At 39.2% G+C, this 16,981-nt stretch overlaps 2 protein-coding genes across 2 annotated transcripts in view; both read left to right on the top strand.

Moving 5' to 3' along the window:
- C1H1orf87 (chromosome 1 C1orf87 homolog) overlaps positions 1-16,981 on the top strand; it is a 1,078,851-nt gene that overhangs the window by 797,381 nt on the left and 264,489 nt on the right. The gene's annotated exons all lie outside the window — the stretch shown is intronic.
- LOC126962825 (mitochondrial import receptor subunit TOM22 homolog) overlaps positions 6,410-16,981 on the top strand; it is a 448,771-nt gene continuing 438,199 nt past the window's right edge. Inside the window, exon 1 of the mRNA XM_050804365.1 lies at positions 6,410-6,443. The gene's annotated coding sequence lies outside the window, so the exon portion shown is untranslated. The remainder of the gene's footprint in view (positions 6,444-16,981) is intronic.

Genomic DNA, 16,981 nt, shown 5'->3' with positions numbered 1-16,981 from the left:
GTTGGTCTAAACTGGTGATTTTCAATCAAATCCTTTCTTGACCATTTTAATATCCAATCTGCTGCAAAATCCATTAGTACAATCAATTGAACCATACTGTAAAGACATCCAAATCCCACCAGATCACTTATTTTTCAATGCAGAGCTTTTCACAGGACAAATGCCACAGTGGGAAAAAGATATTAAGATATATTGGAATTCATTTTCCTTTTATTCTTCCTAGAGGATGCAATTACTCTTTACAAAGACCTTGAAAATCACTGCATTCCCAGCCTTATCGCCCATGAAAATGGTTTACTCACTCATGACAAATATGCCTTTCTCTCCCCTACCTCTGAACAGCCCCTCACACAATTCCCTTGCCCTAGTATGCTTTTCCCCCCTTCCCCAGTTTCACCTATAAAATATACTATTCTTTAAGGACCTGGTTATACCTTTATTTTGATTGAGTTCCCTCCTCCCTCACTTACTCTAAATGAGTCTCTTTCCCTCTAATTAAATCTCTGCTCAACAGAGTTCCTCAGCATTTAGCATAGGGTCTTATTCATAATTGGTCCTCAGTAGATATTTGATAAATGAAAGTATGAATTCTATAGAACTGAAAAATAAGTTTATGATTACAAATGTTGGCAATTTAAAGTTTTTGAAGTACTTTTAACATATATTGTTTATCTTCACAAAATTTCTCTGAATTACATGTTACTATACCCATTTAAGAGATGAGACTATTGAGGCTCAGACAAGGGTGTGTCAGTCTCTGTCTCAACGTAGATGGCACACTCAATGGGCTATGTGAAGACAGTTGAATGAAGGTACTCTATGTAGAGTTGTGAGCAGGGATAGGAAAGCTCCTGAAGGTTTCTATAGAAGAAGCATTAACACCCTCATGCCTGAAAGGACAAGGGGAGAAAGCTATTATGAGAACTTGGTAAAAGTTATGCTTATAAGAGAGCCACACTCTCCCACCCAGCTCCCAAGAGCAGAGGGCTCTTAAGGCCTGGCCCAGTAGTTTGTAAGCAGTTAGGGGAAGGTGAAGGAATACCTTGAATTCTTTACCTTTCTCTGATGCTTCCTATTCCCCAAACCCAACAGAAAACAGAGAGCAGGATAGCCTGAGAGATGCAGTGCTTGGAGACCGGCCTCACGGGACCCATGGGGAGGCACAGGGATGAAAGTATTCTGATGGAGAATGGATGTAGAAAGAAAACCAGATTTTATCCAGTATTTAGTCATGCAGCTCTTATGTTACAGACCATGATAGTCATGCAGCTATTGGGTTACCACCCTAAACTTCTGTTCATTTTTCTATGCTTCAGCTTTGGCACATAAAAAATAACTCTTTGCCAGAAAAGTATGTGTTTGTGTGTCGCGTGTGTGCATGTTATATTGTCTCAGTTAAATTAAAACTTCCATAAAATATAAATATCATCTGTGTGACCCTGAGCAAGTGACTTAAATATACAGACATTAGTTTCCTTATCTGCAAACTAGTAACAATAATACTTCTCATGGTGTGGTAGGAATTAAATAAGAAGACATTTATTAAATGCTAGCATGGCATTTGGCACAGGGTAGGTGCTTTATATATTTCAGTACTTTATTATTTGTATAACCATCCACAGGGCCTAGTTAACACTAGAACCTCAGTAAATACAGATTGATCAAATAAAAATTAATTAATCAAAGGAACAAATCAGGAAATAAATATGATCAGAGTGTCTTGGGAATATTTAGAAAGAAATTTCTCACTATGGCCAAATTATAATTTTAAGTTGTTGCAGGTTGTTTCTCTGGAAATTATGCCATGAAGGAAATAGAAGATAAAATATACCCACTTCCTTTAGGAGATCCCTGTCTATCAGGAAAGAAGGATATTTAAGCAGCCTATTACAACATAGTTTGAGAAGTGGTTGAATACAAGCAGGTGAAACCTGGAAAAAGGAGTCAGTGCTTGGGGAATCAAAGAAATCTTCAAAGAGAAAGTAACATTTAAGTTGAGCTTTGGAGAATAAGAGTGTGTTTGAAGAATGAATGAAAGAGGGTAAAAGACAATTCCAGGAAGAGGAAAAAGATGAACTGTGAAATTAAAAGAGAAAATGTGTGCTAGATCATGTCAAATTTTCCATTAACTTCACTTACAAACGTAAGTGAGAGAATGGTCCAGAAATATAGTTCTAAGCACCCCATCATGAATGCAGAGTTTCTTTGAAGATAATTTTATCTTAAAATATCATACCAGTGTTGCATTCTGTGCCACAATATATTAGTGCTTTAATAGAAGAAATTGTTTATTTCCACATTTTCTTTAAAAAAGGTGGGACAGATGTATAAGGCTTATGTAAGATCTTTACAAATGTGAGTTAACATTATTATTTACAGACTTTAAACTAGAGTTGGAAAAGTATGGTCAGTCACTCTGGCCTTTTCAACCCCATGGGAAAATTGGTTTCCATGCTCTCTTCTTCCTTCCAATATTGGTCCAAGTTCAGTGATCCAATGGCTCATGGCCATTTAAAGCAAGGATGAGAAAGTGCCTCTCGGTTTGGCAATAGAGTTTGGGAATTGGCCAGCCCAACTCACTTCAATGATTTTAATGCAAAGCACTCAGCAAATTAAATTTGTTGATGATAAAATACTTTCCATTTGCCCCCAGTGTTGGCACTTTTATGGAAAGTTTTACTTCCAATGAAAGAAAAGTGCAAACTAAGAATATGTATAGTTCCCAAACTCACAAGGACAGCCTTGAGGCAAAGGGCAAGATAGAGTTGTGCAACACGTGCTCTGTCTCTTCCATCTCCATTCCAAGAGAAAACTTTCACTGGGTAGAACCTAAGCATGATATTTCCAGTTCAAAGATAGGATGTAACTTAAAATGTAAGACTTCTCATCTTTCACTTGTTTATTCACTGAATTGTTTTTAAGTAACATTTTCGGTACGAAGCATTATGCAGAAGCTAAGAATGCAAAGATGGGTATGAAATAGGATTAGCTTTTCAAGGAGCTCATCCTGTAATAGATGAGACACAAAAATCAAATAATTATGAAACAATGTGACAATATGCATTCAGCATTCTGGGACACCAAAAACAAGCAACTAAGCTAGCATTTGTTCAGTAGTAAAAGAGTGAGCTAGTACTAAATCTCTGGACATATTCAACCAGAAGCTGGAAAATTCCATATCAAGGTCACTGCAGACGAATTCTACTTTGGGAAAAACATGAACTGAATTTGAGGTTCTTTTTGACAGCAGTACTATTGACATTTTGGGACAGATAATTCTCTATAGCAGGAGGATGTTCTGTGTATGGGGGGATACTTAGCAGCAGCCCTGGTCACTACTCACTATATGCCAGGAGCACATAGTGCTCTGTGTTACAGACTGAATGTCTGTGTTCCCCTAAATTCATATGTTGAAACCCTAATCCCTAATGTGATGGTGTTTGGAGACGAGGCTTTTGGGAGAGGATTAGGTCATGAGGTACAACCCTCATAATGAGTTTAGTGCCTTGCTTCCTTTCTCTCTTTCTCTGCCTTGTGAAGACACAGCAAGAAGATGGCAATCTGCAAACTAGGAAGAAGGGCCTCCCCAGAACCCAACCATGCTGGCAGCCTGATCTTGGATTTTAAAGCCTCCAGAACTGTGAGAAATACATTCTTATTGTTTAAACCATCCAGTCTATGGTAATTTGTTGTACCAGTTCACAATAAGACAAGCTAATTATCAATCAAAAATGTCATCAGAGATAGACAAGTGGCTTCTGGAAGACAAAAATCACCTTCAGTTGAAAACCGCTAGACTAGATGGGATCCAATATTTCTTTCATTTTTAGGAATCAAACACAGTGGTCGGCTGGCATTGTTGTAATACTCAAGGAAAACTTACTTCTACTGGCTGATATTGGAGCCACTTAGATTTGACCACAGCTCTGACATGCTCATAAGGATACAATCCTAAACTAGGAGAAAAACTCAAACCATTAGTCTCAAAGCCACAAATACTGTCTATCTTCAATGTCATCAGGCAGTCTCTGCTTGGTCGATGTAAATTGAATAATAATGTCCTGTGCTCAAGTAGTTATACTTCCTGGAAGCCACAGTTACTGACTGAGAGGAATGGCATTGTTACTTGGGCAGAATCAGTACTCGGAATAAAAATGTGCATTTAAAACTGTACTCTATGTAACCCCTCCTCCCATCAGAGAGGTTCTGTCCTTTAATTGTTTTATTCATCCATTTTTCTGTGGCTATGTTAAGACAGAAAACATTTGGAAGAACTATTGGACTTAGATTGAGGCCCTGGCTTTTGGTCCTAGTCAGATTATAAACTCACTGTGTTAATTTGGACAAATTACTTCATATATTGACTTGGTCATTGAACAAATTTTTTCAAGTGCCTGCTATACATGAGAAACTTTAACGGCTGGCCGGAGATATACAGGGGATGACACAGCTCTCCCACTCACAATAGAAAAGAAGGAGAAAAAGAAAGCATCCCATTTTACATGGGATGGTGTTGGTATGTCACTCATGCACCACTCTCAGGGGAATTGCAATCGGTTGTTTGCTTCCACATTGCCAGGTTTTTCCTTCATGACCCTTTCTCCATCAAGGTGAACAACATCCCTCTCTCTGTCCCATCAATTCATGTTGACTGGTGCTAACCATGCCCAGTAATGCCAATGGGCAGGTTATTCATCTCATTTGGTGTCCACACTCAAGCTGGTTCTGTGTTTTTTCTGTATTGTAGCTTGTCCTGTGTTTCTACCATTTGCTCCCTGGCTCCTAATGAAAGTTGCTTTTTCTGCTTCCCAATTAAAGGAATCCTATCCAGTCCCTCCTACGTTGTCTTATTGAAATCACTTTTCCATCTTTTCTTTTTCCTTCCCCCAATCTCAGAATGGTCTAATCTCAAGGACTCTGAGATTATATTGTGACAAGTATGCATCTGAGAATTTTAGAATCTTCCTCCCTATTTTGAGAGCCCGCAGCTACACTGAGGTTTTAGTACTGGAGCAGCTAGCTAGCAACCCTACCCTACTGGGAAATAAAGGAAGGCTGCACATGGGTATTCACAGCATTCCTTTCATAGGATACTTCTTTTGCCTGGTGGGTGGCCTAATACCTAGTTGTCCAACCTGTGATCCAGGGGTCTCTCACGCAGGACACTTGTTTATGTCGGTAGATGCCCTTGTGGCTCTTGTCTGACCTGTGTCCAGTTTATGCCTGCCTGACCATCGCTGTGGTGCTGGGGGCCTGATCTTGTGTTCTCCCCAATATCTTGGGTAAAATCTAGCCTAGGACAATTCCTCGTTCTTCAGGTGGAAGACACAACTTCAATGTACCACCACCACCAATAGAAAACAAGCTCAAAGATTTTTACTTACAGATTCTGGGCAGGGAGTTCTCAGTGAGTTCGCAGGGCAGTCTTCTGTCCCCAGGTCATGGGTCATGGGAGGCAGAAATGAAAATTCAGGAAGAGAAAGAGACAACACATGACAACTAGCAGTATATATAAGCAAATAGGGTGTAGGTCACTTTGAGTGCTCAGGCAAATGCCTAAAAGTCTATTTACAGGAGGTGCAGAAAGAGAGGGGTCTAGCCTGCTAGGAAGGAGGGATGCCACTAAGTTTTATCTCTGGCCACTGGCCTGAGCCATTTGTGTGTCATGTGGAACTTGAAACTGTATCAAGGGTAACTGAATGCTGCTCTTGGTGTGAGAAACTTAAACCTGTATTCAAAATGGATGCTGAGGCAACTGAAAATTATAAGAATTCACTACACTGTCTCACGGAGGTAAACAGTTCCTTTGAGGCTTAATTTTTGCTTCATTTTGGACTGGAAGGAAGGAAAATTATTCCATGAGAGACTGGAGGATGAGGGAAAATGCTCAGAAAACAGTGAAATTACTAGTCAGGTAGAACCATAACACTCAGGAGCTAAATGGTGCCAGCAGCCAGTATGGTGAGCTCAGAGACAGAAGTACCATATTAGTTCTTCCCCGTAAAAGGCAGTTGGCAACTTGACCATCAATTTGTAACTATATGTACTTTTTCTGTAGTGGCCAAGCACTGGTTCTGATTGATGAGAATGGATCATTGAAAACTTATTGGCCAAGATTTCAAATAGCTTTTCATTTTCCCTTTCAGGGCCTCGAATACCCCCAGTATGAAAATAAAATGTTGATTAGGAACTCTCTTAGATCTGTGAGAGCATTAATATTATATTATTAGCAGAACTTGAATTCCTTTTCCTACCAGCATCCCTGGTGCACCTCTCTCTCTTACTTAAGAATTACTGCTTGGGGCCAGACGTGGCGGCTCACAGCTGTAATCCCAGCACTTTGGGGGGCCAAGGCAGGGGGATCGCTTGAGCTCAAGAGTTTGAGAACAGCTTGGGCAATAAAGTGAGACGCTGTCTCTACTAAAAATACAAAAATTAGCCAGGTGTGGTGGCACATGCCTATAGTCCCAGCTACTGGGGAGGTTGAAGTGGGAAGATGTCTTGAGCCTGAGAGGCAGAGGTTGCAGTGAGCCAAGATCTCACCACTGCACTCCAGCATGGGCTACTGAGCCAGACCCTGTCTAAAAAAAAAAAAAAAAGTAAAAGAATTAGTGCTTGATCCAGATATGAAGGCTGCAACACTAGGTAAAAAGAAAAAGACAGACTCAATTTCTTAATCCACTGGTGAGGTCCTCCTGAGCCTTCATCCACTGGGTAAAGAATTTACCTACTTTCAGAGTTTTCCTCTGAGAGGCTGATCCATCGTGATATGAGCATTGCTGTCCTTTGTGATTCGATAGCATGGACTTGAAGTCCAACCTGCGTGGATATCTTGGTGCCTCCATTTACTTAGTACCTACTGTGATGCTGGACATAGCAAATGACCCTCAGTTTGCTCATCTGTGAAATTAGAAAAATAAATATATTTTCAAGGCAGTGCCAGGTATTTTTATCCCTACCTCCCAGCATCCAGCCCATAATAGGCATGCATTAAATGTTAGCTGCATTTACGTCCCCACTTCTTGGATTCCCTTTTTAAAGGGGACTTTAATAGCCTCTTGTGTCAGGCCACAGAGATATCTTCTTCCTACCATAATTAAGCAACTTGAGAAATCCTGTGAGGTCGATAAATTTGGAAAACGCTTACATAAAACAGAATATAAAATGGCAAGCCCTGCCATAAGAAGCCAGTAAAAGTCAATTGCTTTATGCGACACCTCTACAAATGGCATTATGTCATTGCATAATATTAGCAAGAAATTGTAAGATTTTGTTCAGGCCTATAAAATGTAATGAGTCTCACATCATCTACCAATATAAAAATAAATGGAAAGAAAGTAGTATTTAAAAAAGAAAAAATAAACCAAACTTTCAACTTCTTGGCTTTGTCTATATGTCAGGAAATTTAGTGCATAAAGGAATAGATTTAAATGCTCTTTAGTGTGGTTAATTGGCTTTTTCTTTTTTCTTTCTTTTTTTTTTTTTGGTTTCTCTTGATTATTTTAAATTTTTCTTTTTGTCTTTTCCATTTAACTGTGAACACCCAAAAACTCTGTTTCAAAAATCAGGCGGTCTTGGCTGAAAAATTCTCCCAATACATAAAAAAAGGAACTTTAAATGTTCAAAAAATGGAAAGTCTTCATGGTTCCAATAAAAAGATGGATTTATTCATCTGGGCTAAAGTAAAGGACATTAACTTTCACAGATGCAGTGGTTCATCCAGAAGTTTATGCTAAACCAACCTGAAAAGTCTTTGTACATCCAAGGAAATGAAGGCTGTATGAGTCTGGACTAGCAGTGTTTATTTTTTCTTTTCTTGGTAACAAATAGTGATATGGGAATCCAAAGGCTTCCAGCCAGCATTTCTCTTAGGCAAGGCTGAATGCCCATTGGTTCTGGAACAGAAGGGATTGATCATTCTGATGAGATTATACCACACTACCGAAACCCTGGCTTGCAGCTATGTTAAATATGATTCGGAAAAATGGAGGCAATAATCTCACAGCTCTTCAGCAGTGAAGTCAAATGGATGTGAGCAAACATATCCACTAGGAATAATATATAACAAGATCTAAGCCATTGGGCTCTCTAAATAAACTGTCTGCATATTTGTGGAAGGGAAAAACAAATGTGGTATGTTTGGCTCAAAGAATGAGCTGGGGTTTTCTTCTTTGTCAACATTACCATTCAGTGGTGCAGGTGGGCTGGAGACCCTTGTGGGTAGGGGTACTTAGCTGGCTCAAAACGGAAATAGCATACAGTAGTTTAAGCCAAGAAGGAAGGCTTGGATCCATGTAACTAATTCAAGTCACTCATAGACTGAGAGAAATTCAGAGTTAAATTGAAACCTATAGCTCTTCTCTTCAACCTTTAACCCAGTGCTGGAATAGTATGGAGTAGTTAAAGCCAAGAAGTGCAGCTTGGATCCATGTAACCAATTCAAGTCACTCACAGACTGAGAGAAATTCAAATTTGAATTGAAATCTACAGGTCATCTCTTCAACCTTTAACCCAGTGCTGGAATCCTTTCTAAGATGGCTGAAAGATGGCCATCTAGCCTTGAGATAGACCTTTTCCAGGGGCAGGGAGCTCATTATCTGTGAGTAGCTCTGAGTATAATACTTTGTGTTTATTATTATCGCCATTGCCACATGGATCATTACTATTTTAAACAGAACTGCAACAATCGCAATAATCCCCAAGGAAACACAAATCTAGGATGGCTGCAGAAGCTCATTTCCTTATTCTCAAGCTTTGCAAGAACCATCGCAACATTCCTGAGCTCTACAAAAACAGTCTGATACCAGAGGTTAAACTTGGAAAGTCCTCACTTTATAAGCAGGAAGTCATTGAGATGACCCCTCTTCCTCCTCCCTCTGTACAGAAACAGTTTTATGGGGGCAGGGTTCCTATCTATTGGAACACGTTTTGTGGTGTCCCCAATAGTGCTGTCTGCCTGAGTCAACTCTCTATGGAAAAAGAACCCAAGGCCTGTGTGTGCTTCCTTTCCACTTGGAAGTTTTATTCTCTATAAATCCCATTTTAGTTTTATACAAAGGGAGTATGCATGTAGGACCCCTTCGCATGACAGAATCACTAACATTAATTGAGCACTTATAAAGTGTAGGCTTCAAGCTAAGCACTTGAGATTTATTATCATATTTAATCCTCCCAAGGCCCTCTGAGGGTAGACACCATACTGATCCCCCATTTTGAACAAGAGAAACCTAAGTCTCAAAGAAGATGACTTGCCATGGTGAAAACTGGGCTTTTAACCAAGGCCATGTTTTTAAACTCTGCTACATAGGTGGCCACTTCCGGTATGGTGGATAAAGAATAACCTTTGAAGTCAGCTACTCCTGGGTTCACCTCTTGCTTTTTCCCTTAGTGTCAGTGGCATTAGGTACTTTCCTAGCCCTTTGGAGTCTCAATATCCTTGTCTAATAGTAACAATATTTCTTCATAATTTTTTCATGAGGATTAAATGGGACCATGGATGTACCATGGACAGTAAGTGGGATTTTTCTTCTTGTCCACAGACTGGAAAGTGGCCATCAAACAGAAGTAAATAAGCATTAAATTTCCAACATTATAGAGCAAGAGAAACCAAAGGGCTACCCACAACTGAGCCTCTCTTAGAGCTGAGGAAGAAGTAGGCAAACAATTCTACTACCACTGATGGTCAACTAGCTACCACCCCCCACACCCCCAGAATGTAAGAAGGAAAATGATAAAGTGGAAAAGCAAACATGATAAGTCATGATGAGTTGACCTAGTGTGGGGAGGGCTGCTCATTTTTCCTCCTCATTCCAGAGGCAATGAGTGGCTCCAGGAGAATCAATGCTAAAGAATGGGAGCACCTTCAAGAAGGAGAGACTTGCATCGCATTCCCTAGTGAGACAACTGCTAATGCAGAAGATTCATTTGCCCACTGTCTCTTTGAGCAAGATAAAAGAGGATTATAAGGAGAAAGTGGAGTAGAAAGTGGAAATTTCAAACAGGTTCATATCCACCACTTGATGTGGTAAGAATGGGTTAGTTTCCTGTGAATGAATATCCCCCAGGAAAGGGGACTTGGATTGAATTACCTTGCCAGTGTCACCCAAGAGAACAACTCCACACAGGCATGGGGACCATGACTGCAAGAGGCTGAAGCATATTGCTGATGGTATTGCTGTATGTATATTTTGTGGGGGTAAAATTGAGTAAGAATGGAATATTCCAATTATGAAACTGTGCAAGAACTCATACATGACCCCTACAAAAGCAGCTTTGGGTAGAAACCTGCCACACAGAATAATTTATGTTAGCCTGAGGAGGAGCGGAAACATCCAGGAGAAGATACAACTGCAGACCCAGTTAAATGTAAATGTTTTTCCCTATTTCCCATAACCCTTTCCACCTGAGGAGGTAGAACAAGAAGGAGAGGAAGAAGAACCATCCCCCACATACACACACCTGCAATTCTCTGGAGCCATGGGTCAAGCTTGAACTGGGAGAAGGAAGAGGGTGACTAGTCAGTTTGGGGGTTAACTCTGTACCAGACTGAATTTTTAATAATTTAAAATAATTATGAAGTCATAGCACTCACTTCAGAAGTTAATACAATATGATAATGAAAGGATTTACTATGACATATCTGGTGGTAGTGATTACAAAAAAAAATTTCGTGTGTATACCCAACCAACTTTATTACTGGTTTATCCACTAATGTATGTCAAACACTGGGCAAATAATATATCTTCAATAAATGTTAGTTTTCTCTTCCCTTTATGTTATAGTATGTATTGGTTTTCTTCTCTGATTGTAACATTAATTGTAACTGTTTAGAGAAACAAGCTGGAAAAGGCAAAAACTATGAAGAGCACATTGAATATAAAGCATAGCCCTCTTCCTACCTTTAAAAGCAGCATCGAACAGCTCACTTAGCAAGATTTTCCTTATCATGAACCCATCATATCTGCTCCCTGAAATTCCCATGCACTGGTCCTAGAACTGCCTTCTGGAGACACAGAGATTCAGTTTCCTTCTTTCTCCATGTGACACTCTTCTAAAAATGTAAAAAGAGATAGTTACTCTTTTTTTAACCTCTCCCTTTTTTTAACAGGTAAAACAATTCAATTTCTCTCACCATTCTTTATGGATTCTGGTTTCCAGTCCTTTCCTATTCTGGTCAATAAATGTTTGAGGATTTCTTCCTGGGCCAATGTGACTCTAAATATGATACAGAACCAAGCCAAGCACCAAACTTGACATGGGCAGATTGTTACCACCTTCATTTGGACACTGTTCTTAAATTTGACATTAAGTACAGCCAAAGAACACAAAGACACCAATTTGTCAGCCTGAAAATATTGCTTTAGATTATGCTGACCTAAATTCTTCCTAGGAACTTTTCAAAAAAAAATCCTGGCTGCTTGATTTGGAGATTTTACCAATTCAACAGAAGACATTTTGTCAGTCTCTTGAAAGAAATAGAGATTCCTGATGTCTAGGCATAAAAAAGAATTGTTTCAGAAATAGGTGCTAGGAGATTTAGAAGCTCTTTTTTCTCCATTCATTCATTCATTTGTTGTAAATAAGAAGGATACATTCCACAGCTTACAGTTGATAAGAAGTATAGTTAAGGCTCTTTTCAAAGCCCTGACCATGCCCATCACAGGCACAAATCATCATTACCATCCTCATCATCCTCTCCACGGTAATCCCCACTGTCACTATCATCATCATTATTCACATTGTGAAGGGCTTGGCATGTACCAAGTCTCTTTTCATGGGGGCATTTATCACAGTTTACTTCTCGGCCTTTTGCTTATGTTAAACATTACATAATTACTACTAATAATGCACATTATTCGGAAGAGTTTACTAAGTTTCCCACAGGGACTATCTCATTTAACTCTCACAGTTGCCCAGTAAGGTAGAGACTATTGTTCTCTTACTTTACAGTTGGGAAATTTGAGGCCTAATAAGAGCTAATAAGTGGTAGAGTCAGTTTTATTCCCAATAATAAATGACATCAGAGGGTGTGCTCTTTTCCATGCTTTAGTAATTTCAAGTGAAATAAATACATGTGCTTTCAAATATAGATGGTACAAAAATATGTCAAATGCTTAAGGATGCTTCTAAGGTAAGCTGACCTGCAAATTGATTCGTTAAAATAATTGAAGGCAAAGTTGGAAGTTGAAGGAGAATGGTCCCTGCCTCAATAGTAAGCTATGATTTGTCTTCTCCAGTGGTTTCCACAAGAAGCTGCCCCTGCTGTAGCACAAGGGGAAATAATAAAACTGAGTAAAGACTTGTGTTTTATGTGACTTGTCCACTCCTGTATTTATTCAACAATCTTATTTAGAGTGGACTACAACTATGCACATGTATTAGCTATCTCACCTTGGAGAGGCCATTTAGACTCTTAAAGTTTGGTTTTCCTCATCTACAAGCTCAGTGTAATTAATAATCCCTGCCAGGATTAACCTCAGTGGTTTTTGTGACCAACAGATCAATTTACAGATGGGAAAATTTTGTCATCACTAAAAAGTTACATAATCTGATTATTTTTGTTGTTATAATCATCATTGTTACCAATGTTGTTACTGTAAGAGTCCTAAAGAGAAAGTAGAGGGCAAATAAGCTCTGTACCATCAAGCCATAAGACTTTACATTTTTTTATTTTGTGCTTCTGTTTCCTCAAAATAACAATAAAATTGCGATTTACAAGCCCAACATACCTCATAAAACAACTATGGCTATTTATGAAAAATGTTTAAACGGCATTAGAATTTAAACAGATTAACAATATCTCAGTAATGCATCAATATGTGCCGGCTGTTTACTGCAACAAGCTGGTTTCTTCAACACCATGCTCAGCCCTGGTCATACTCTTTATATCTAGAAAGGCCTAACTTCCCTTAAAAAATATGTTGGTTTGGACATTCTGGGAAATGTGTCCCACTTGCAGAGAGTGACTTAAAATGATAAAAGCTGTCATTTACTGAGCACTAATTATATATACCTAATAACAATTCCAATACTATCCTATGAACTTGTTACTATCTTATTCTTCTCACAAGAGGCTGCCATTTAAAATAAGAAATGGAAGGCAAGACTGTAATGTTTATTTAATATTCACTAGGTTCCAGGAATGTAAAATATATATATATGATATAATAGATATTATACATCTATTATATATATACAAAATATTTTATTTAATACTCGTAATATGTCTATGAAAGAAGATACCTTCATCTTAAATGTATGGATATTTTCCATTAGAGAAATTAAGTGACTTGCCTATTTTGTCCTTCACTCAGCTAGTAAGTGTCTCAGTTTAGAGTCAATCTCAGAGCAGTGTAGGGCAGAGGCCATGCTCATTCCACCACAGTTCCCAATTGGTAGTCACATTATGAACTGGCTAGTTCAGATTCTGCACTGTACTCACTGTGTCCTTGAGGCCTCTCAAATTGTCCCAAAGATGGAAGAGCAAGAGACAGTTGTGGAAAAAGTCTCCTACACAGGTGTTCTGAGCCTAATTGTGCTTCTTCCCAAATTTATATGTTGAAGTCCTAACCCTCAATACTTCAGAGGGTGACTGTTTCTGGAGGCAGTGACTTAAAAGATGTAATTAAGGTTAAATAAGGCCATATGGGTGGGCCCTAATTCAATCTGACTTGTGTCCTTATAGGAAGAGAAATTTGAACACAAAGAGACACCAAAGATGCTAGTGCAGATAAAAGACCATGTGAAGACAGTGAGAAGACAGCCCCTTGCAACTGAGGAGGGAGGCCTCAGAAAAAATCCTACCCTGATGACATATTGATCTCAAACACCTAGCTCTAGAATTGTAAGGAAATACATTTTTGTTGTTGAAGTCACACAGTCTGTGGTATCTTGTTACACCAGCTCTGGAAAACGAATACAGGTGAGAGAATGAGAGCAAACATGAGAAGACCATGAGTGAGAAGGCTAGTCAGCAAGAGAAGGCCATTCAGACACCCTCTGCCCTGCTAAATTCTCCTCAGAGATCATCACCCTGTCCTAGGTTTCATTCAGACCCTCAAGCATGAGTTTCTTGCTATGATCAATTTTTTAACATATAAGAATGATAAAAAATTCCCAAGCTATTGGAATACCCCTGCCCTCTCCTACTCTGACTCCTAAGAAAGAAAGCCCCCAGTCATAATGAGGAATAGAGTTGGAGTGGGGAAGGGGTGATATGAGGGGAGGGCACTCAATGAAACTGAGAGAAAGTAAATCAATATGCATTTGAACAAACAAAAGATATGGAGATGCCAGGATGTCATCTTTCCAGAGAAGAGAGCGTCAGGCTTGAGAAGAGCACAAGGAGGAGAGTAAATGATGAGCCACTGCCTTGGACTCTGAGACTTGGGCACCACTGACGTGTAAAGCAGATCTTTCAGAACTTTCATTGCATGTTGTGTACGGTATACACATCACCACTGAATTTGAAAGAAAACTTCAATAAATTTCTACAATATTTATTTAATAAGATATGTTTCATTTATATGCATTACTTTGCTTTAAATGAACTAAAGGCAATCCAGCATATTTAAATTATACACAAGTATAATGATGGAAACGGCCGGGCGCGGTGGCTCAAACCTGTAATCCCAGCACTTTGGGAGGCCGAGACGGGCGGATCACGAGGTCAGGAGATCAAGACCATCCTGGCTAACACGGTGAAACCCCGTCTCTACTAAAAAAATACAAAAAAACTAGCCGGGCGAGGTGGTGGGTGCCTGTAGTCCCAGCTACTCCAGAGGCTGAGGCAGGAGAATGGCGTGAACCCGGGAGGCGGAGCTTGCAGTGAGCTGAGATCCGGCCACTGCACTCCAGCCTGGGCGACAGAGCGAGACTCTGTCTCAAAAAAAAAAAAAAAAAAAAAAAAAAAATGATGGAAACGAAGTTCTGTGTTTTTAACTGGGGAATAAGTCTTCCATCTTGGTTGTCTTTTCTTTCTATCATTGTATTGAAATGCCTAGGTTGTGTGTAAACTCTGTGAGGTAAAGGGACAGCATTTACTTTGAATCATCTAAGTATCCAGGCACCTAAATTCTACCCAAATGTACCTACTGGTTTCCCACTTAATTTATTCTACATCTAATTGTTGAGAACCTACAATGCTAGGCATTATTTTCTATATAACAGATATAAGATAAAAGTGTTTTCTGCCCTCATGCAGCTTACAGTCTAGACTAGATGGAAGATGTGGGGGGGAACAGTTCCCCCCAATAAACATTCTTTGAAGAGAAAGAAGTTGGAATTTCTACAATATCATATACAGAGTATCTAATTTAATTGTCTCTTAAAACTGCTATGATATAGGTACTTAGTATGCCACTTATACAATAAAAATGTTGAAACTCAAAACCATCAGGTAATTTGTTAAAGATCACACACTAGTAGGAGGTAGGCTAGGTCTAGTGTTCATTGGCAGTGTTCTTAAAAATACACCAATCTCTCTTCCTTGAGGGCAAGGCCTTTGTCTTATACCTTTTGAGATTCCTATTATGCTACTAAAAAATGACCCACTAAAAGATAAGTTTAATTATTTGGGGCTGAATAACATCTTCGCTAATAAATTATTGAAATTTCCTAGGGATTAGTCCATCTTTCCAGGATTTCTCTTCTCTACCTGCATTAACTTTCTAGGTTTCATCAAGTTTCATCACTTTAAACACATGATACCTACTGAATTTTTGACTCTAGTCATAACTGAATTCTGGACTTACATACCTAACTTCCTACTTGAAGCCTCCCTGGGATGGTTAATAGACATCTCCAACCTAACATGTTGAAAGAGAGTTCTTGATTTTCTGCGTTAAGCCAGAATTACCCCCTTCCCACCCTGTTCCCCACCTTAATATACTCAGTTGTTGTATTAGTCAGGTTCTCTAGAGGTACAGAACTAATGGAATATACATGTATGTGAATATACATACATATATATATATATATATATATATATGAGTTTATTAAAGTACTGTCTCACATGATCACAAGGCCATCTGCAGGATGAGGAGCAAGGAGAGCCAGTCTACGTTCCAAAACTGGAGAACTTGGAGTCCGATGTTCAAGGGCAGGAAGCATCCAGCACAGGAGAAAGATGCAGGCTGGGAAGCCAGGCCAGTTTCTCTTTTTACATTTTTTTGCCTGCTTATATTCTAGCCATGATGGCAGCTGATTAGATTGTGCCCACCCAATGTAAAGGTGGGTCTGCCTTTCCCAGCCCACTGACTCAAATATTAATCTCCTTTGGCAACACCCTCACAGACACACCTAGGATCAATACTTTGTATTCTTCAATCCAATCAAGTTGACACCCAGTATTAAGCATCACAAGTCCACCCCTTGTCAACTTGAACTCATACACATCTCCTGAGATCATACATAATCTTCAAGTAAAGACAATAATCAGGTCATAATTATGCCTAACATAATACAACTCTTCTTCATACAACCAGAAGCGCACCAACCCAAACACTATTACATAAAGTTAACAATGCTTAAATGCTGATGTGAAGTCAATAAATCTTATATCACATGATAAAGAAAAAGGAAATAAAATGAAGATATTTTCTTAGTACAAGTGTACACATGCACAAACATGTATAACAAAAGGGGGAAATACTAATGACAACTACAGTCCTCGTTTCTGCAGCTGGTCACGTGGCCATAGCTGGTATTGATGAATACCTTCTTGTACTACCCATTCTGTATTCCCTTTGCCTCAGCAAACACCTTAGCAGGTCATAGCTTTTTTCTTGGTGGAGAGACCCAAACCTTCATTCCTGAAGGGTCTGGGTTATTTGTAGTCCTGCCTGTATTGGGCTGCTGTAGTTTCCCATTGACCTTAATCACAGGACATGGTAATACTAAGAGACACAACAATGGGTCTCCTGTATTCCATGCATGCTCTTTTTTACCTCCATTATGTAGTCGTAGACTGACTTCATCTTGA

The sequence above is a fragment of the Macaca thibetana genome, chromosome 1, assembly GCF_024542745.1.
Source record: "Macaca thibetana thibetana isolate TM-01 chromosome 1, ASM2454274v1, whole genome shotgun sequence".
Lineage (NCBI taxonomy): Eukaryota > Metazoa > Chordata > Mammalia > Primates > Cercopithecidae > Macaca > Macaca thibetana.
Note: the sequence above shows the minus strand (reverse complement) of the source record. Positions and strands in the feature narration are given on the sequence as shown.